Raw genomic sequence first — 23,868 nt, 5'->3', positions numbered from 1 at the left:
GAATATTTACCTTAGAAAATGTTCCATCTTTGTGGCAGCCGTGCTTCATCTGTATCTTGGGGGTAATATTTTAAAACAGGTCTCTTCCGACAGTCATACTAGCTCTTGGTTTTGCCTTGAGATTACTGCACACCTCCTACCTCAGCCTGAGGGTAATGCAGTATGGTGCCTGTCCATGCGTGAGTCAGTGTCACACTTAGGAAGCTGAGATGGATCCGTGTGTTGTAACTATTCATGTTGAGGCTGCCTCACATCCTGTTGGGTTGGGTCCCACATGGACAGAGAGGCCCTGGAGTCCTGGTGCTCTCCTGTTTGATTGCTGGGAGGGAGGAGGCCCAGTGTGGGCAAAGGCCGGCAATGTTAGGGGCACCTCTGCAGCAGGCAGAAATCTTGTATTTCATAAAATCACATGGGAATGTGCAGATTAAGTTTCAGGAGGTGTTTTAAATATTCCCCCAAATACAACATTGGGGTTTCCATACAGGTCATGGTGTGTACCACAAGCCATTTCATGTGCTTAAACTGTGTTCCCAGCTGCCATGTGTTATAAAACACTCTTAATAGCTTTTGACAAAACACACTTCCAACCCATAGGTTGGCAAAAACCTTTGATTTCTGTTTCCCAGCATGAGGCTTGGGTATGTGTTTTTTAATGATGCTTGGCCCTGGGGGTTAGTTTGTATCATGATGGTTCTACGTTGCCAGCACTGCGCCCTGTGTATTGCGGTGCAGTTTCCATGTCCTGCAGGTGTGCGTCTTCAAAGATGGTGCCGCTTGGAAATGGCCCATTGGCCTCTGTGGAAGGGAAGGACACACACAGTACATGACAATCTACTATACAAGGAGAGGCCATATCATGCCATTCCATGACTGAGTGCCCTTCCATTTCTGGTCCTTTAAAATATTCTTTAAGTTTGCTCTTGCTCAAATGGGTGTAATTATATGTTGTGATCATCTTCACTGCATAATTTTGCTCACAAGAAAGTGTCACTCATAGTCATTGAAATGTCACTCATAATTATACTGAAATCATGAAAATGTCACACATGGCAATATGAAACCTTGGCAGCTATGCCCCAGCAGTCCCCGTGTTCCAGCCGCCAGGGACCCCATCAGCACTGTAGCGCACACAGGCAGCACTGCACTCTCTCGTCGACGTTATTGCACCAGTGAGTTGCCTCATAACAGTCCTGCCTTATGAATTAAATGGTGTGTGCCGCTTGCGGTGGGTTCAGGTGACCTGAGCTTCCAGGCCCAGCAGCAAGGGGGTTGAGGCCAGAGACCATTTGCATATTTACATACCTTTGTAAACTGGTTACAGAGGCTTAGTTCTTTTCTCGTTCCACTACCCCCTGGACTCCCACTCTGCCTATTCCTTACATATAAAATTTACATTTACTGCTGTAGTGTGAGAATGAATATAAAGTAAGGTTGCCAATAGAAAAATGCAAGCAATGTGTTGTTTAAAGAGCCTGGGAAGACCTCGTCTTGACACCAAATAGGGTTATAAATAAAGTATGTATTGATGAGTAATGTGTCTTTTCTGTCTTTGTTGACTGCAGCCCTAGAACACATTTAAAGTGCTTTTTATTTATATTTGTTGTTCGAAGTATGCACAGATAAGTGCAGAAAAAGTCGGCTTTAGGTGACTGCTTATTTTTGTCCCTTCTGGGACATCAAAATAATGAGCTGGCAACCCTAATCATAAGATTGGAAGTTTTTTGTAGGATCAGCACATTATTTATTTCCTCCACCCTCGATCCTTGATTAGCGCCGCAATAGTTTAACCTATATCTGAAAACTCTATGCCGCTGTCAATAACGTGATGAGTTACTTCAAGTGCCTGGGAAGGCACCCTGCATTTAGACGACTTACTCATTCTCGCCCTTCACTTTTGTGCTCACCCTGCACTCACAGCAATCACAATGCACTCACACTGATCACCATGTACTCCCACCATTCACCCGCTCACCCTGCACTCACAATACACTTGCACTGTTCACCCTAAACCTCACCCTGCAGTCACACGAGAAGACTAATCTCCCCGGACTCATGTCACACTTCACTCACCTGTCCCTCTCACTGCTCAATCGGCAATCGCACTTAAACAGGCCCATCACTAACCATGCATTTTTTCGTCCCACTTTGCACTTATATCCGCACCCAAATTCATATGGTCACCTCCCACACTCTGCAGTCACTCCTCTTACTCTACTCTTACACTGTCACATCACTCACCGTGCACTCACATGGGTACTCCTACCACCCACAAAGTGCAGAGGGTTAATGTGCGTGCTACAAATGACATGTGCCATGCACATCACAGAACTGAGTGTGAGTAAACTATGAGTAGCGCTATAAAAAAATGAAATGTTTGTCAGAAAGATGCTATAGAGAGATGAGGTGCATCGTTGGTGAGTGATAGTAAGGTAATTCATCGAAAAGAGGAAAATGGGGGAGGGCGCGCTAAAAAAGACTGTCAGAAGCCATCCAGAGACTTTTTGATGCATTGGCAAAGTGGGCTCCACCCCAGGACCCCAGACTTTCAGGGGGCCCCCTTATAAAACCAGCTCTTTTCTATAGAGTCTTGCCCTGATGGCATTACATTATTCTTGAACAGATTGTTTTAAATGCAACTTTCCTTCGCTTTTTTCTATTTTGGTGATGTGTGTCTATTACTGACATTGTGTAGAGGAATGTTGTGTTTCATGCAACATCCATTAAAAAAATTGGGATCAAATCAGGACCTCACACATATGAGAAATGAGAGAGTGTCACAGAGATTAAGTCCAATAATATGCTGCTGTGTTACTATATTGAAAACGTGCATAACTATCCCTGAATATTACATGTAAACAAATTTAGAATTTGGACTAGTGTATCTGTGCACTGTCTGTGACTCGCACAAAGAGGGCATTAAAGGGCTGAAATAGGATCATAAATTCAAAACTGTTCTTACAGGGGTCCCCAAAATATGTTTGGCAGTTGGCCACTAAAATCCTTAAGATGTTCCTGGTGCCATCTGCAAATATGATGGCCCCAATAACCACATGAGCTTGCTAGTCCTGGTCCATGGAAAATACATTTTGTGTATAAAATTCAGCAAAAATACCAAATTGTAGCAAAGGTGCAGAATGTTTGAACTCTGCATACGTGTGTCTGTGGTGGTGCACAAGCAAACGGGGAATTTGTTTGACTAAATAGGTTTGATTTATGTATGCTGCTACTTGCTGTACTTGTTATTGTTCTACCAGTCACTTTGAAATATTTGCACCTTTATGCACAAGTTGCACAAGTACAAACCAAAAGATCATTGGTTTACTAAAGTGGTTTGATTTTTCTATGCTGCTGCCTGCTGTACTCGTTCCTGTTTAGCTAGTCACTTTGACATTTTTGAGCCTTCAAAAAGGGAATTGTTAGTTTAAACTGGTTTGTTTATTGTATGGTGCTGTAGTTGTTATAGTTTACCTGTTGCTTTGAAATATATGTGCCTTTATCCTCACACCAAACGGGGAATTGTTTGACTAACATGGCTTCATTTTTGCATACTGCTGGACTTGTTTTTATCATGCACTTTGAATGTATTTTCACGTTGATGCAAGAAGAAAGTCAATTGTTTTTCTAAACATGCTTGATATTTGTTTATTGCTGGTCTGATGATTGCTTTATTATGCACTTTGAAAGTAGTTGCACTTTTCTTTTGCTTTACCAACTACAGTTTGTATAGATTGTCTTTAGGTACTTGCTGATATGGTTTGTTTTTTATTCTACATGCGTTGTAATTTATTGTGTTGCTTGCACTTGACTGTAATATGTGTGCAGTTATTCTAGTATTTAGTATTGTTTACACTACAGAAATGATAAATTAAAAAAACAGACCAACATCTGCATCAATGTTCTGAAGCATCCACACAGTTTTCATTCTCAGCCTTGTTTGCTTGCCTGTTTTGTAATGCTTACTAATAAAGACATGATGGTAGAAATTGAAATTGCTTCCTCAGTTCACGTTATTATCATGCACAACCCTTGACAGTTGCTAGTGTGTGGCATGCAGATAATTCACTAGTCTATTTCTCTTGCCTTTCGCAGGATACCAAGCTATATTTTGTGTACTTCTCATGTATATTGTCAGTCGAGTTTTTATGGAATTGCAGGTTTGGGTTTGTCTTTCAAAGTTTCACGGTATTGCCCATTAATGTCAATTCTAATTTAGACGCTTCATAGTTATTCTTCAGCCATAGGAAGTTCCTGAGACAATAGGATTGCACTTAGGCATTGTTCTAATTGGTGCCTCAGTTAAATAATCTGCCTTTGACATTATTGTTACAAATGGAGTAGTTTATATGTTAAGAGGGTTTCCCACTTTCTCATTATAACTTTGATAAAGACAATATAGAAGCATTTCATTGAAATGTTGGAGGTTTAAAATCAAAATATGCCAGATTTTTAGGTGGTGGGGTAAAGTGATAGGTGGTGGGCGGGGGCCCCCCTCATGTGTTTTGCAGGGGGCCCCCTCAAGTTTCGTTACGCCACTGAAAGGTGGTAGGTGGATCTTTTGGGTTCGTCCTTTGAGGAAGGATGTGATCCATTTGAGGGTGTCTCCCTAGAACCTGATGTGGTGGAGTGTTTTTTATGAGGGTGTGGTGGGATACGATGTAGAATGCTTATAAGAGGTTGAAGAGGTTCAGGGCCGTTGTCTCGCCGAGGTCGAGGAAGGACATGGTGTCGGTGTTGGTGATTAAGGCGGTCTCGGTATTGTGGTTGGCTCTGAACATGGTTTGAGTGGTGTCCAGCAGAGTGTTGCTCTCCAGGTGTTCAGTGAGATGGTGAATGATGGCCTTCTTGATAACTTTGGCAGGGAAGAGGAGCAGAGAGATGGGGCAGTAGTTCTTGACAAGAACCAGTCATTTACTTTTTATTCATCTTTAATTTTAAGATATGTCCGTGCACTCCTGACCATCTGCCCCTTTTTCAGAAGAGACAGAGGAGAAATGGGGACCCCAAACAGAGAATCTGCTCTCTTCCACTGATAATAAAATACCTGCCCAACTGCTTTTCACCACTACAAGTCCATGCACATTTCCCCATTCCCAAATGTAAACAAACCTCCAGTCTCTTGCCATCCACCCCTATTATCCTCAACATACAATTTTACTCCACTGAATTCATAATTGAAAAAAATCATTGCCTCCCACTACCCATCTCAACCATATTCTGTGACATCTCTTTTCCTTCCGGCCTCAATCAGACCTCTATGCTTTCATATGAGTGAAGAAATAACACCTCTGACAGTAGTTTGTATTTCGCTGTAAGGGGGGTCTCCAGCACTGACATGGGAGTGTGGCAATTAGCACAGACGCACAGCTACCTATTTTATCCCTCCCTTGAGTCTGTGGAGAGTCAGTAAAGGTGGTAGAACGTGGGTGAAATTCCAGCTGCCATTTGCCTGCCTAACTCATATCTCTGGATGCCTGGCGCCCTGGGTGAGGTGGCAAAACAGAGGGGAAGCGAGTGCTTCCGTTGGTGACATAACAATGATATGTATAACCTACGAATGCATTCTCTCAACTAATACGGTTTCTAAGTATTCACAGCTTCCTTGTTCATTATTTTAAATCATGTACACATTGTTAAAATAGCATGAGAGATAGTTTGACATTTTTTTTGTATGGAAAAAGACATTTCAGGCACTACCGCAGCAATGAATTCAAAAGAAAATGCAGAGAATCACTATCCATCATTTGTGACCAAAGGCTATTCTGAGACCAAAATCAATAGTTAGCACCTCTCTTAAACATGCATGATGTCTCTTCATTCTCAAACGGATGCAGATACTCTCCCACACATCCTCACTTAAACTGGGTTTTTATAAAACAAAATCCACCACATAATGGGCACTGATTTGTACGCACACAGCACAAGGGGAATATACGGGTCATGCTGCATGTATGCACTTTGTGACACAAGCATGTGCATAATGTGTTTGTGCTGTGATGCACAGTAGCCAGTTTCTTATTTTAATTTACCATTCTAACATGGTATATGGCAATGTTAGAAAGGTAAATTAAATCTAAAAAAATGTATACCAGTTATAAATCGGACACAAGTGGACAAGCTGCACTTTGCAGCTCCTGCACCCTCATAAAAGTAAAATATTCATAAAATATTCAAAACAGGAAGCCGGATGAGGCTCAGGTCGAAGAGTGGGCAGGGGTGCATTGGGGAGCATGGAGTAAGAAGGAAATAAAAAATGGTGTGTAAGAGTGGCAAAGGAACAAGCTTGGGAAAGAGAGCAGGGAAACACATGTATTCCCATGGAGTGATACATATTAAAGAGTTCCCTAAAGGCAGCAGTGGAAGGATACAACTCATCCTATCAGAGCACCGTGAGACAATAATGTTCTGGAGGGAACATACAAGAATCAGGAGGAAAGTCATCAAACCAGAGCAGACATCTGACATATACAACAAAGTCATCCAATCAAGAGCAAGCAGCTAACCCAAATTCCACTGTAAGTATAGATTATGTACTGGAAACAATAGGTCGTTCAACAGGCTGCTAAAGGTGTCTCTAGCTGGGAGGGGGCGCTAGAGTGCCGGCTGCAAGATATCTGCTACATTGTGAAGCTCTGCAGGCTGTACGGGCAATCCATCATTAATCCAGCAGCACGTGCGAACATCGTAGGCCCTACGTGTGGGGAATGCCCCACGATACTTGTGGCAACAAATAACTGTTCCCTGTACTTTCCTGGTTGCACGGATCGAGCAGAAGATGAGGAAACGCAGAGCAGCCGGTGCCGGGGGAGACCGGCTGGGAGATCGCCCAGCTCAGCATGATATTGCGCTGAGAAGAAGCCCGAGAGGGTGAGGTAAACTGGCTGGAGGCCTGATAGGGGCGGCGAGTGGCAGGACTCGAGAGGAGACTGAAGGGCCTGGGTGGAGTGCAACTACCCGCCTCATTACTGCTGATATCTGAGACTAGAGGGCCCGGCCTACTGGTGACTGGCACTGGGAAACATCAGGCCCCCACACCCTCGAGAAGCAAAGTAGGAGTGGAAGCGGGGGGATAGCATGCAGCTGTAAGCACACACCACTCCCTCCTATCAAGAACATTGAGACCAGGCTCTGGGGCCGGAGTAGGGGCATCGAGGGAGGAGTCGCCACTGCTCTCCCCTGAAGCACAAATTGCGCAACCGTGCTGGGGGGCTGTGTAGTGGAGCTGGATAACTCGACGCTGCGAGACCCGCTGTGCTGCCCTCAGGGAACTGCTGCTCTACGACTGGACCTGCTCCTGGGAGTAGGCACTGGGACGGAGGTGGAACCCTTTATCCTATGGAGAGAGGAGATGAGAGGCCCGGTCAAGACAGTCACTCTCTCCCCCACTGTGCCAGATACTGAGTGGGGTGCCTTGATAACTCGCAGACCTCACGGGGGGGAGCCTTAGTGTCACACCTGAGCGTGCCAAAACTGTGCACTCCACAGAATGCTGTCACTCTGGATAGGGCACCTCATCGCCTTACCTTCTGCCTTGCTGGAGGCCATCCCATGCTAAGACATTGCCCGACCCAGCAGATTACACTGCCACCGCTTCTGTGGAACATCACCTGTGCAGTAAAGCTCCTAATCAGCCCGGGGTCCGCATGACAGATACACTTCAAACGGGTACGTTTATCCTGGTGAGGCACATCCCCTGAGGAACCGGAAAAGATTGCTCACCATGGGCAAAGCAGATGCTAGGCAACCAAAAATTTCCTTCGAACTGTGCAAGACATTACGAGGGGGAAACCCCCCCAAAGGAGGAATTGCCAGAAACAACTGTGGCACCCACATCTGCCCCAGAACCAAGCATCAGCGAAATGGTCAAGGATCTAAAACAATCACTATGGGCCATTGATCTCAAAATTGCCTCCACGTCAGATCGTCTGGACCGGCTTGAGGACAAGGTCTCGAACGATGACGAAACTCATTGCGTATGCCAAGCAGCGCACTTCTGCGCTAAAGGATTAGGGAACCGCTGCACAACAGAAACTGCTTCGCATTAAAAAAATCCTGGAAGTCATAAGAAACAAGAATGAAGAGTTAGAAGCTAGGTCGAGACATAACAATCTGCGAGTTTTGGAGATCCCGGAGTCCACTGCCATGACCCGCGTTGAGGACTATGTTGAAGAGATGCTTTGGTCCCTATTTGGAACTCTTTGTCTGCGGTCTGCATAGTCGAGCGGGCCTACAGATCCACTGGCCCGAAATCCCCTCCAGGAGCCCCGGCAAGACCAATAATTGCGCAGTTATTAAATTATAGAGACCGTGATGTTGTACTTCGCAAGGCCAGGGCCAACATGAAACTATATACAAGGGCAATGCTGTGTCTTTATCCTCGATTTCACTTTAACTGTTCAGGCTGCCAGGAGAGTTCGCACTGGTAAAGGGACTGCAGCAACAGCAGGATATGAATTACTTTCTGCTTTACCCTCCAAAATCATGTTCTTCACAGACCCCAAACTTGCTGGCAAATTTGCTCGTAATCTCAAGCAATCCAAACAGCCCGCACGTGCAGACAGAAGTACGGCAGGAGATGACCCTCCCAACGAAAATGACTGAGTATCAGAGTGACACAAGATGCTCGATGCGCTGTGCTCTCCATGAGCCAACGGGGAGAAGCTTCCCCCTGTATTTATTCAGGCTGACCTTCCCCCTTGCAATAGCTTTTTAGTGACATAACATATTTGTCCGGATGTCTGAGCGGGTCTCCCTCTCAGGTGTACCTCATCCAGCCACCCAGCATCCACTTGCTGGGACGTGCGAAGCCCCTAGTGTTCCCCTCTGGGATGAGTCCTATGTTATTCCTAACCGCTGGCCACTTGGAGCCTCTTTGGGGTAGATGTATCACTTTTCAGCCATGTTGGCTGGATGTAGTAGGTGGGGGTGGGTTTCTCAAGTGTTGGGCAGTTTAGAATGGCTTTAATGTTTTTGTTCTCTTTCCTTTCTCCCTCTCATACCCCTCTCTTGCCTCATTCCACCAGGTGCTTGGTGCTGTAACCCCCCCAGCGCACAAGGAATTGCATGATTGTATGCACGGGTTTGACTGTTGACAGTGTGACCACAGTGAAAGCAGTAACGTGGAATGTCCATGGTCTGAACGACTGCAGAAAGGTTGGATATGGTGCAGATATTTCCTTTTTGATGGAGTTGCATCTGACAGGAGCCAGCTGCCCGCACCTGTGAGCAGGTTGGATAGGAGAGAAATTCATAGCCGGCTACTCAAAATATGCTAGAGGCACAGCTATCATTCTTTAGGCGGGGACTCAAGGGAGATATGTAATAGTTGCAGGGGTGTTGACCGGTCAGGTTAATATCGGTCTACGGCCCCAACATTGACAATACACACTTCTTCAGTGAGGTGTGGTCGATAGCTGAGACTCTTGGCCCTGGTGCTATTCTGTGGGATTGATTATTGGCTAACGTCACTGGATGAAGCTGCATGGGTGCTTAAAACAAACCATCTTGCTTGCCCCCTTTTGGATCATGCTCCAGTGCTACTTGAATTTTTGTTGCCCGGCGCTCCAAGCAGAGCCTTCAGCTGGAGACTCCCCACCGGCATACTTCGGGACAGGGTCTTTCGGGAAGCAATTCCTTCCACCGTAGTAGAGTAATTTGACATAAATATTGGCACGGTAGACTCTCCCTCCACATTGTGGGAGGCATTCAAATCTGATATCAGAGGCAAATGCATCGCCAAGCCGGCGCGTGTACTGTGATCGCTAGGAGGGGATCTCAGACGCCTTGAGAGGGGCATACGGGTGATGCAGTCAGAATACTTCACCCCCAACCAGTTAGCGACACTTGGACGCATCAAAGAGAAAATTGTCGAATTCAAGGAGGCAGCTCACAGAGAGACGCACTATCTGGGGAAAGAAACACTTGCTCGCCGGTACGGCAAGGGAGATTAAGGTGGAAAAACACTGGGTCCTTTTAAAAAAGCTGTGGGCAAGCAACTATGTTAGTGTCTTACACCCTGTAAATGATGGAGTAGTGGCTGGACAGGAGGCTGTACAAGCAGAAATGCTTTCCTTCTACTCCTGACTTAATGCCGCACGCCAATAAGAAGTACACCCCAATCTGACTCCCTTCCTAGACTTGATTGAACTGCTGTGGCTAAGTGATGGCCAGCTCAGATACCTAGATGAGCTGTTCTTGTATTAGTAGGTGATTGGTGTGATCCGGGCCATGCTTGATGACAAAGCTCCCTGGCTGGACAGACTCACATATGGGTTCTGCAAGGAATTTGCACCACTACTAGCACCACACCTCCTCAATATGTATGAGGAATCACTGGAACGGGGCACTCTCACCCCCTCCCTGCGAGAGGCATTAATTGTAACTATTCTTAAACCAAAAAGGACCCATAGCTATGTGACTCCTATAGACTACTGTCAATGATCAACCCTGAAAATAAAATTATTGTTATATATAAGATTTGGTGGTAGTGTCTCTCAAACGAGAAAATGTCCGCACATAACGTAAATATAACTCTAACTGAAAACAATTCAACGTGTAATGTTACTACTGTAGTGGTCTTGGTATTGGCCAACAAGGTGCACTGCTATCCCGATTTACACCCACCACCAGGGGTGTCAAAAATTGGCAAGAAAAGGGATTTCAAGCTAATATCAAGAGCCAAAGGAGTACAGGTTAAGCAAACACTCTCTAGATTACTTGGTATTTCACCATGTAGTTATCATCATTCTCAAATCCTGATATGGGTAAGGTAAATATTTTGACTAATAATCATTCTTAGCTAATGAGCCAATAAAAAGTTCATTTGTAGATTGTGGATTTCAAAATACGGATCCAAAGCTGATGTTTGTATTCCAAATCCTTTATTCCAAAAACATTTAAAAAGGTATTATATTTTCCAGCATACACCGCCGACACGTGCTTCGTCTTTTTAAAAGACTTTTTCAAGGCAAAGGTGGTAAGCCCGGAAGACCCAGTTAGAATAATCACGCTCTTTTCCCATGTATTCTTATGCGAGGCATTAAATGTAGTTCACCTTCACAGTCCGTAATAGTGGAGGTTGTCTTGATTGGTTCAGCTGTCTTGCTGCGTGGAGGTTGGTTCCTTCTTTTATATTTTGTTAGTCGACCGTGATAAGTCTTCTGAATAACGCCGTCCTTGAGGAGCCTCCACTGCTGTCAGTTACCTATATATTAGTCAAATAAAATTATTGCAAAGTTGTTAGCTACTAGACTGCTCCCTCTGCTGCCAATGGTGCTGATACCTGACCAGTGAGGATTCGTCCCGGTAGGGGCACTTCCCACAATCTCCGCACTTTCATCACGACCATGCAAGAAATAGACCCCTCCCTCTGCTGTCTTTCCGGACGCTACCAAGGCCTTCGATACCTTGGAGTGGCCATATCTCTTTGCACACCTCTCTCGCCTTGGTTTCGGCTCCTCCTTTTAAAAAAAAAGGCGCTTTGCTGTACCCTGCCTCGACAGCAAGATTGCAAATCAATGGCATAATCCCCCCATTCCGGTGGCCCATGGCACGAGACAGGGGTGCCCACTCTCCCCACTTCTTTTTGCTGCGGCCATGGAACCAGTGGCTGACAGAGTAAGGCAACACCGTGCACAACGCTGCCACGCTTTCACTCCTCGGGTGGTCCTGGTGTCCATGTATGCTGATGATGTGACCCTATATGTCCAACACACATCGAAGAACCCAGACCGCCTAATTAGAAAAATTACTCAGTTCGAAGGAGTATCAGAATTACTATAAATTGGGGAAAGTCAATTATTTTCCCACTCACCCCTGCCACAGTTAAGTTCCAGTCGGAATTCCCACTCAGTTGGGCAGGCTCCCCGGGAAAATAATTGGGAATCTGGTTTAGCCAGGACTTCGAAGAGCTATGGTGTTGGACTTCTTGCCATTGCTAAAATGGTGGTGCTTCCCAAGTTTTCATATGTCTTTGTCAACCTTCCACTTCCTCTCTCCACTGATTTCAGGCATAGATTACGCTCAAACCTGATAACTCTCACCTGTGCAGGGAAGCAGCCCTGAGTTGCATGGGAGACCCTAATGCTGCTGTTGAAGCAGGGAGGTCTAGGTACCCCAGACATGGATTTGCGCACAGGCTCAGTTTGGGTTTTACTGGATATACCTGACCCAATTCATGACGCACACCACTCCAGGGCATGATCAGGTAGACTTGACGCCACTGCATATGGCTCTTTATAGACCAGAGACCCGGACGCGTGCAGAGTTGAATACGGTTGGCTGCATAGTATGGGCGTGGCAGAAACTTAGACACAGGGCGTGCCTGGAGACACTCTTGCCCCCTCGATACCACTCCCAAGACACCCGAGACTACCCTTCACTGCAGAGGCGGGGTATGCCAAAGTTTGCAGAAGCTTTGGCTCCACAGGTTGTGGCAGGCGTTTCCAGACGGTACCTTTATCTCCACATACAGTGCGCTCAGGAAACGAGAGCTCAGGACTGCCTGACAGATTGACATACTACCATCCTAGAGCAGCACTGCACACACTTCCTTCCCAATAGCCCCGCCAACGTTCCAGGTTTTGGAAGAGTTCCTGGGGAATCCCTCACCACGTAAACTCATCACTCGGCTCTACTCTGGTATGCAGCGGTTGTCACCGGTAGGTGTCCCCCCGGCACAACACGAGTGGGAGGAGATACTGGGAGTCTCCTTTGAGGAGTGGACATGGTCATACTGCTGCACGCAGGCAAGGGAGATGTTACCTAACTACAGACTGTGGTTAATTCATTTTAAGTTCAGTCATAGACTGTATAGGACCCCTTTGTGGTTGCATAAAGCTGCCCTGAGCAAGGATGCGCACTGTGTGTGGTGCTGGGCGTCGTAGGCGACCTTTCTGCACTTGGCCTGGTCCTGCCCGTACATCGCGAGATACTGGGGCTGTATTTTTGATGTGCTGGGGCGATGTTAAAAAGCAAGTTTGAATGCTTCCCTTTGACTGCTTTACTCGGATATGTGCGCATTGTGCCTGTGGAGACTAGGAGATTGGCAGCTTTGCTCTTATTGTTAGCGAAGCAGCGAGTTGCAATGTGCTGGGACCAAATGCTAAACCCATGTATGATTGATTGGCTCAAGGATGCAGCATTCTAACACAATCCGCTGTCAGAATTTTGGGAACTAATGCCTGCGCAGGCCCGCCCTTAAGATATATGGGAACCGCTGCAGAGTTACCTTAGATCTCACCAGAGGAGTGATCTTTTGGGATCAGAGATAACATCACATTTCTTGATGTCAAAAAACATTTGAGAAATTGCAATTGGTAGATTGGGAGACCAGTACGCTGTATAATGTGTTTCAATAATCCAAATGCTGGTTTAACTGTAAACCCATGATCACCTGGTTCTATTCCATGGGAAGGAAAGGCATCAGTTCTAAGAAAATTGGGATTCTAAGAAATGATCCTATTCCACTGACTCACCTTTGTTATGCACTGATGTTTGAAGATTCCTTCAATACATTTATTTTTGAACTGGAAATAGGGTAACGAGATTAGTGAAAGAATTGTGGAAATGATTACCAAAGGGGCATTTTAATGTCTGAGGATTTTGAGGTGCCTTTTATTTTTTTAAGGATAGAGATTGCAAGAATGACTGTTCCACACCACCCACAAAACAACAAATGTGTGCCAAAATAGCTGAAATTTAAAAAAACTTGCATCCATTATTTCACTGACTAAGCGTATCTGCTAAAAATAAAAGGGAACATTGATTTAAAAAAGAAACCTGTGCAGGATGAACATAGGAAGCAGCTTTTCTACTGTTTGAGATATAAAAGTAGAAAACATGTGAAAATAATATTTTTGGCTTTTGAAAGTCTATATATAGTCCCAAGCAGTGCATGGTCTTGGAAATGTAAGTTCTGCCTTAAACGTGCATTTCTCTTTTAGTATAAAATTATTTTGATTAATATGTACCCAAGCCATATTTGGCTAGCCTGGGACCTGGATAGTATGAATGGAAACGCCAACATCCATTTGAGAAACTGAGCACGTCAGATCAATAGCTCACTCGCTCTGAATATTTTTCAGACACTTCAGAGCTTCATGCTGATCCCCGATTACACCCAAATTGAGATCGAAGTAATATGGCTTCATGCCCGTTTTTTCTTTATTTGCATTTCGGGCTGCATCCCAAGGGCATAAGTAACCATTAAAATAATCCACAGTGTCACCCATCATAGACACTGGACAAGCCAAGGGCCTTATTTACGAGGCCTTGCAACACTTTTGCGCTTCCGTTGCATCACTTTTTGTGATGCATCGCCGGCGTAAAAGATGCCTCCTGTTGCGCCCTATTTACAAAGTCACTTTGTAAACCCCTGCGCTACATTATACCTGCGTCAGGTATAATGTATGCAGGGTGGGCGTTTTGACACAAGTAAGCCTCGTAGAAGTGACGCAGTGAAATCTACGAGATTTCACTGCGCCACTTCTAGGGTGCAAATGCATCAATATCTTACGCTTGCCTCACAGAAGGCGTAAGACTGAAGCAGGCCTTTTCACATGGGGCTTGCCCCATGCGAAAGGACACATTGAACGAAGAAACTGGATCAAGCGCTAGATATGCGATAGTGTTCCAAATATGTAGCTGAATAGGCATGCACAGTAAAGGACTTATCTAAAAAGGAATGTAACAAAATATATCTAAGAGCATGTAGGGACCTTGCTTTACTCTGAAGCTGCAGTTTTACACGCTCATAGATATATTTTGTTACATTCATTTTTGAAAAAGTCCTTTACTGTGCATGCCTATTCAGCTACATATTTGGAACACTATCGCATACCTAGCGCTTGTTCCAGTTTCTTCGTTGAATCTCTTCCATCGCAAGGTAACTATGAGGTTCACTGTTACTCCGATTAATAATGTATACGTCCTTTTTTCTCTTATAAGGTCTCCGTTATGACAATAGATTGTGTATTGTTTTTTTAGAGGCTTTCCAGAATATCATATTACTGATTTTAGCATTTAGCGGGACCAGGTCACTTTTCAAATATACCTACACTAGGCTTGTTTGATAACCAGGTATTGGTCTTAAAAATTCTCTTTAAATCATAAGATTATGGAAACTCACAGTTATACCTATGTTAGGGATATTTTTATCTCTTTTTAATCAATTTACTTTCAAAAAAAGTTGGTTCTTATTCTTTTTTGTAGACATCCGACCTATTTGTGATATCGTTTATTTTAAAATTAATAAGGCATCGCTGCACATTTGGTGCACCACATTTTTATCAGGTAATTCCTTTTCGTCATTGTTGTTTATCCGTTTACAATGAACATGTATAATACTACTGAATCAACATCTATTGGGATAGATTAATGTTAGCTACTTTGAGTTTTATAACCAGTCTCAGTTTATCGGCCCGCTAATATCAGTTCAAATTTTGGAGCATGATGATTGCTCACTCTGTTACCGAACAGTCTCTGTATGATCTTATTGAATTATTAACCTTGACTTATTGCTTTCAATTGCATAATTCACGAGTCAAAATCTCGATAAATTTATTTTAAAAAATGGAACTATACAGATAGCTTATACAAACAGCAGCTACCTTGCACAATAATGATGATTAGAACTCATTATATAGGTCCATAATAATGGTGATACATACATTTTTTTCAGCCATTTATTAGAATCAAGAACATTCACCAACTATGGAGTTGCAGGTTTTAGGGGCAGATGTATCATCTTTCTGTTTTGCGAGTCCTTAATTGCGATTTTTAGCGAATCGCAATTACGGAATTGCAAAATGGAATGTATGTACATTTTTGCGATTTGTTAGTGGTTTCTTAATAATCGCTAATAATTCCGAGAATATTTTGCGATTTCTTAATTTGCGAAATTCGCAAATTATGAAATCGCTAAAAACGTGAATCTGTAATGCTGGAACAGGCTGATGACATCACACACAGGAAGTTGGAGTGATTGCCTGCACTTGCTTGCCTGAGCCACACCCAGTGGCAGTTGGAACACTGGAGGCAGAGCAGACCTGTTTGGAGTGCAATGGAGTCACATAACACACAGGAGGAAATGTCTGGAGACAAGAGGAAAAGGAAGCATAAATTTACAGAAAAGGAACAAGAAATCGTCATAGAAGAAATGGTGTGTAGCCATGAGGTGCTTTTTGAAAAAAAGGCTTTAAAAGTTCCTGAATCAAGGACGAGAAAAATTTGGTTGGAGATCCAGGAAAAAGTAAATGCTGTTGGGGTTACCAATCGAACCATTAATGAAATAAAAAAACGATGGCATGACATGCGTCAAAGATCCAAAGAGAGGGTTGCTGAAAGGATCAAGGAGGCTAATAAAACTGGTGATGGTACATCAACAGCAGACCAAACCAACAACCCATGAGGAACTAATTGAAACAACCCTGCTTCCAGAGAATGTGAGTGGAGTGGCTAACATTGATAGCTCTGACCCTACACCAACTGCACAAGGTAAGATGCATGCAAAGAAGTGTATGAATGTGTGTAATGCATGTGTGTGTGTTCTGTGCATGTATCAGTGTGAGGAATGTAGTAGTCCAGTGAGACTGTGAAACATGTAGCAAACAATGCATCATGGGATTTGTAGTGCAATCATGAATTTTTCACATTTCCATCATAGAAACACATGATACGTTTGTAATTAATTATGAAGGTAGAAATATACTATAGTGAGAGTAATTTTTCCCAAAAAAATAAACTTTGTTTGTACAAACTCATATGTCTCACTCTACATGCACAGAACACTCAAGGGAATACAGGGAACAAAGTGAGGGGGATCAATCACCTCCCCATGTCACATCTGAAACTGAAGGAAGAGGCACTGATGCCACTGCCCTTACTCAAATTGTGCGCCGGACGCGCAGGCCTGTAGCTCCTCTGCCACCATTGGAAGAAGATGACAATGGAGATGGAGGTACAGTACACAGTGAGCCTGACACAGTGTGCCCTCGTGACTCACAAGACCAACCCCAAAGTCAAAGGAGGACACGGTCATACAGGTTGGAAACATGTAGGAGCAGCAGTGGGCAAATGGAAGCAGGCACAGTTTTTGCTGGTCTTGAGCAGGATATGCTTCACGTGCAGCGCCCGTAACATAAGGACCTCGGATCAATAAATAGACAGCTTTTAAGATTGAACAGAAATCAAGTAAGCATGGCTGCATCAATTGATAAACTGTGTCTGACCCTTGAACGTACGGAGAAAGCTCGCAACAAGGCTGCACAGCATGCACATATGAGGATGCAAGGCTATACAAAAGCAATCAACCGGCTATGTAGTGTCACAAGCAACTTCACCAGGCGCAGCATTACCATGCAGCGTGAAATGAGCGAATGCCCCCATAAAATGGCAAACAGCTTGGACCGAATGACCTCTGCAGTTGAAATTTTGCAAACCTCCAACTCTGGCGCAAGCGCTCTCATTGCTTCAGCTGACAGTGAGGACACCTCCAGTAGGAGCAGTAGGAACCTCACACCAACTACTCACTTGACCCAGCGCAGAAGTGGAAGGCGTGCAGGCACAGCACATGATCAAGAAATCATACAACCACAGGAACATCCTGCTTCAAGCCGCCACCGCAAGAAGTGACGGTTTAAAGTGCAATACATTGTGCATTACTGCATTGTGGAACATGGCTTCATGTTACATTTGTGTTCATTTTCATTTACTTTCATCCAAAATTTAAATTTTGCAAACTGCACTATGGTTTGTGTGTTGTGAATAAAAACAACACTTGCAAAAATAAGTAAATTTGTAGTTTTGCTTGTCTTACCTAAAAGTAATTCCGTGTAATCTCAGACCGTCTTTGACGGCCAGCCGCAGCTCCTACTCCTGCTGCAGCCCTTCTAGGTGGAGGTATGTCATCATCATCATATGTGTTCGACTCACTCACTTCAATGTCTGTGCCTTTGCGCATGGCCATGTTATGCAGCATTGTCCAATTGGTTGCACACTGCTTGTCCTATCAGCGTGTTGCCCAAAAGCATTGTGGTCCATGAAGTAAGCATCAGCGGGTGCGCCTCTGCGGGGGTCTTGAGCAAAAAATCACTGTCGCGTTGGCCATCCCTGGACACGTGTTTCGAGGTTGTTACCTCTCGTCAGCAGGTAATTGGCATATATGTAGGGGTGCTGGTAGGCTGCCAAAAAATATCCTCAGGTCCGGTACCACTCGTGCCACGCAGGTGCGTAACCCGGGCTCGTCAGCCCCACCAGCTCAAGGGAGCTTGAATATAAAAGAAAGTCCAATTGGTCGAACACTGCTTGTCCTATCAGCGTGTTGCCCCAAAGCATTGTGGTCCATGAAGTAAGCATCAGCGGGTGCGCCTCTGCCAGGGTCTTGAGCAAAAAATCAATGTAGCGTTGGCCATCCCTGGACACGTGTTTCGAGGTTGTTACTTCTCGTCAGCAGGGAATAGGCATATATGTAGGGGTGCTGCGTAGGCTGCCAAAAAATATCCTCAGGTCCGGTACCACTCGTGGCACGCAGGTGCGTAACCCGGGCTCGTCAGCCCCACCAGCTCAAGGGAGCTTGAATATGAAAGAAAGTCCAATTGGTCGCACACTGCTTGTCCTATCAGCGTGTTGCCTCAAAGCATTGTGGTCCATGAAGTAAGCATCAGCGGGTGCGCCTCTGCCAGGGTCTTGAGCAAAAAATCACTGTCGCGTTGGCCATCCCTGGACACGTGTTTCGAGGTTGTCACCTCTCGTCAGCAGGGAATAGACATATATGTAGGGGTGCTGCGTAGGCTGCCAAAAATATCCTCAGGTCCGGTACCACTCGTGGCACACAGGTGCGTAACCCGGGCTCGTCAGCCCCACCAGCTCAAGGGAGCTTGAATATAAAAGACAGTCCAATTGGTCGCACACTGCTTGTCCTATCAGCGTGTTGCCCCAAAGCATTGTGATCCATGAAGTAAGCATCAGCGGGTGCGCCTCTGCCAGGGTCTTGAGCAAAAAATTACTGTCGCGTTGGCCATCCCTGGACACGTGTTTCGAGGTTGTTACCTCTCGTCAGCAGGGAATAGGCATATATGTAGGGGTGCTGCGTAGGCTGCCCAAAAATATCCTCAGGTCCGGTACCACTCGTGGCATGCAGGTGCGTAACCCGGGCTCCTCTGCCCCACCAGCTCAAGGGAGCTTGAATATAAAAGAAAGTCCAATTGGTCGCACACTGCTTGTCCTATCAGCGTGTTGCCCCAAAGCATTGTGGTCCATGAAGTAAGCATCAGCGGGTGCACCTCTGCCCGGGTCTTGAGCAAAAAATCACTGTCGCGTTGGCCATCCCTGGACACGTGTTTCGAGGTTGTTACCTCCCGTCAGCAGGGAATAGGCATGTATGTAGGGGTGCTGCGTAGGCTGCCAAAAAATATCCCCAGGTCCGGTACCATCATGCTTCGGGGTCACACGCCTAATCCCTGCTGATGAGCGTTAATGAACGCAAAACACGTGTCCAGGGATGGCAAGCACACCAGTGAACACCCTCGGAACTCAACACTCGAGTAGAAGCGCACCCGCTGATACCGACTACATCGACCATCATGCTTCGGGGTGACACGCTGATGGGACGAGCAGTGTGCGACCTCATTCGGACATACTATTTATACAGGCTCCCTTGAGCCGGTGGAGGTGACGACCTCGAGATAATGCACCTGCCCGCCTTAAGAGGTATCTGGACCTATGAATATTTTCGGCAGCCCACCCAGCAACCCCATGCACACGCCTAATCCCTGCTGATGAGCGTTAATGAACGCGAAACACGTGTTTAGGGATGGCAAGCACACCAGTAAACACCCTCAAGACTCAACACTCGGGTAGAAGCGCACCCGCTGATACCGACTACATCGACCATCATGCTTCGGGGTCACATGTTGATGGGACGAGCAGTGTGCGACCTCATTCGGACATAATATTTATACAGGCTCCCTTGAGCTGGTGGAGGTGACGACCTCGAGATAACGCACCTGCGCGACTTAATAGGTATCTGGACCTATGAATATTTTCAGCAGCACACGCAGCAAGCCCGTGCACACGCCTAATCCCTGCTGATGAGCGTTAATGAACGCGAAACACGTGTCCAGGGATGGCAAGCACACCAGTGAACACCCTCAAGACTCAACACTCGGGTAGAAGCGCAACCGCTGATACCAACTACATCGACCATCATGCTTCGGGGTAACACGCTGATGGAACGAGCAGTGTGCGACCTCATTCGGACATACTATTTATACAGGCTCCCTTGAGCCGGTGGAGGTGACGACCTCGAGATAACGCACCTGCGCGCCTTAAGAGGTATCTGAACCTATGAATATTTTTGGCAGCCCACGCAGCAACCCCTTGCACATGCCTAATCCAAGCTGATTAGTGTTAATGAATGCGAAACACGTGTCTAGGGATGGCAAGCACACCAGTGAACAACCTCCAGACTCAACACTCGGGTAGAAGCGCAACCGCTGATACCGACTACATCAAACATCATGCTTCGGGGTCACACGCTGATGGGGCGAGCAGTGTGCGACCTCATTCGGACATACTATTTATACAGGCTCCCTTGAGCCGGTGGAGGTGACGACCTCGAGATAACGCATCTTCGTGCCTTAAGAGGTATTTGGACCTATGAATATTTTCGGTAGCCCACGCAGCAATCCCGTACACATGCCTAATCCCTGCTGATGAGCGTTAATGAACGCGAAACACTTGTCCAGGGATGGCAAGCACACCAGTGAACACCCTCAAGACTCAACACTCGGGTAGAAGCGCACCCGCTGATACCGACTACATCGACCATCATGCTTCGGGGTAACACGCTGATGGGACGAGCAGTGTGGGACCTCATTCCGACATACTATTACAGGCTCCCTTGAGCCAGTGGAGGTGACGACCTCGAGATAACGCACCTGCACGCCTTAAGACGTATCTGGACCTATGAATATTTTTGGCAGCCCACGCAGCAACCTCTTGCACACGCCTAATCCCTGATGATGAGTATTAATGAACGCGAAACACATGTCCAGGGATGGCAAGCACACCAGTGAACAACCTCAAGACCGAAAACACTCGGGTAGAAGCACAACCGCTGATATCGACTACATCAACCATCATGCTTCGAGGTCACACGCTGATGGGACGAGCAGTGTGCGACCTCATTCGGACATACTATTTATACAGGCTCCCTTGAGCCGGTGGAGGTGACGACCTCGAGATAACGCACCTGTGTGCCTTAAGAGGTATCTGGACCTATGAATATTTTCGGCAGCCCACGCAGCAACCCCGTGCACACGCCTAATCCCTGCTGATGAGCGTTAATGAACGCGAAACACATGCCCAGGGATGGCAAGCACACCAGTGAACACCCTCAAGACTCAACACTCGGGTAGAAGCGTACCCGCTGATACCGACTACATCGACCATCATGCTTCGAGGTCACACGCTGATGGGACGAGCAGTGTGTGACCTCATTCGGACATACTATTTATACAGGCTCCCTTGAGCCGGTGGAGGTGACGACCTCGAGATAATGCACCTGCGCGCCTTAAGAGGTATCTGGACCTATGAATATTTTCGGCAGCCCACGCAGCAACCCCGTGCACACGCCTAATCCCTGCTGATGAGCGTTAATGAACGCGAAACCCGTGTCCAGGGATGGCAAGCACACCAGTGAACCCCCTCAAGACTCAACACTCGGGTAGAAGCGCACCCGCTGATACCGACTACAACGACCATCATGCTTCGGGGTCACACGCTGATGGGACGAGCAGTGTGCGACCTCATTCGGACATACTATTTATACAGGCTCCCTTGAGCCGGTGGAGGTGACGACCTCGAGATAACGCACCTGCGCGCCTTAAGAGGTATCTGGACCTATGAATATTTTCGGCAGCCCACGCAGCAACCCCGGGCACACGCCTAATCCCTCGTGATGAGCATTAATGAACGTGAAACACGTGTCCAGGGATGGCAAGCACACCAGTGAACACCCTCAAGACTCAACACTCGGGTAGAAGCGCACCCGCTGATACCGACTACATCGACCATCATGCTTCGGGGTCACACGCTGATGAAACGAGCAGTGTGCGACCTCATTCGGACATACTATCTATACAGGTTCCCTTGAGCCGGTGCAGGTGACGACCTTGAGATAACGCACCTGCGCGCCTTAAGAGGTATCTGGACCTATGAGTATTTTCGGCAGCCCACGCAGCAACCCTGTGCACACACCTAATCCCTGCTGATGAGCGTTAATGAACGTGAAACACGTGTCCAGGGATGACAAACACACCAGTGAACACCCTCAAGACTCAAGACTCGGGTAGTAGCGCACCCGCTGATACCGACTACATTGACCATCATGCTTCGGGGTCACACGCTGATGGGATGAGCAGTGTGCGACCTCATTCGGACATACTATTTATACAGGCTCCCTTGAGCCGGTGGAGTTGACGACCTCGAGATAACGCACCTGCGCGCCTTAAGAGGTATCTGGACCTATGAATATTTTTGGCAGCCCACGCAGCAACCCCGTGCACACGCCTAATCCCTGCTGATGAGAAATAATGAACGCAAAACACGTGTCCAGGGATGGCAAGCACACCAATGAACACCCTCAAGACTCAACACTCGGGTAGAAGCGCACCCGCTAATACCGACTACATCGACCATCATGCTTCGGGTTCACGCGCAGATGGGACGAGCAGTGTGTGACCTCAATAGGACATACTATTTATACAGGCTCCCTTGAGCCGGTGGTGGTGACGACCTCGAGATAACGCACCTGCGCGCCTTAAGAGGTATCTGGACCTATGAATATTTTCGGCAGCCCACGCAGCAACCCCGGGCACACGCCTAATCCCTCCTGATGAGCATTAATGAACGTGAAACACGTGTCCAGGGATGGCAAGCACACCAGTGAACACCCTCAAGACTCAACACTCGGGTAGAAGCGCACCCGCTGATACCGACTACATCGACCATCATGCTTCGGGGTCACGCGCTGATGAAACGAGCAGTGTGCGACCTCATTCGGACATACTATCTATACAGGTTCCCTTGAGCCGGTGCAGGTGACGACCTCGAGATAACGCACCTGCGCGCCTTAAGAGGTATCTGGACCTATGAATATTTTCGGCAGCCCACGCAGCAACCCTGTGCACACACCTAATCCCTGCTGATGAGCGTTAATGAACGTGAAACACGTGTCCAGGGATGACAAACACACCAGTGAACACCCTCAAGACTCAAGACTCGGGTAGTAGCGCACCCGCTGATACCGACTACATTGACCATCATGCTTCGGGGTCACACGCTGATGGGATGAGCAGTGTGCGACCTCATTCGGACATACTATTTATACAGGCTCCCTTGAGCCGGTGGAGGTGACGACCTCGAGATAAAGCACCTGCGCGCCTTAAGAGGTATCTGGACCTATGAATATTTTTGGCAGCCCACGCAGCAACCCCGTGCACATGCCTAATCCCTGCTGATGAGCAATAATGAACGCAAAACACGTGTCCAGGGATGGCAAGCACACCAATGAACACCCTCAAGACTCAACACTCGGGTAGAAGCGCACCCGCTGATACCGACTACATCGACCATCATGCTTCGGGTTCACACGCTGATGGGACGAGCAGTGTGTGACCTCAATCGGACATACTATTTATACAGGCTCCCTTGAGCCGGTGGAGGTGACGACCTCGAGATAACGCACCTGCACGCCTTAAGAGGTATCTGGACCTATGAATATTTTCGGCAGCCCAGGCAGCAACCCTGTGCACACGCCTAATCCCTGTTGATGAGCGTTAATGAATGCAAAACACGTGTCCAGGTATGGCA

The sequence above is a fragment of the Lissotriton helveticus genome, chromosome 1_1 (genome assembly GCF_964261635.1).
Source record: "Lissotriton helveticus chromosome 1_1, aLisHel1.1, whole genome shotgun sequence".
Classification (NCBI taxonomy): Eukaryota; Metazoa; Chordata; class Amphibia; order Caudata; family Salamandridae; genus Lissotriton; species Lissotriton helveticus.
Note: the sequence above shows the minus strand (reverse complement) of the source record.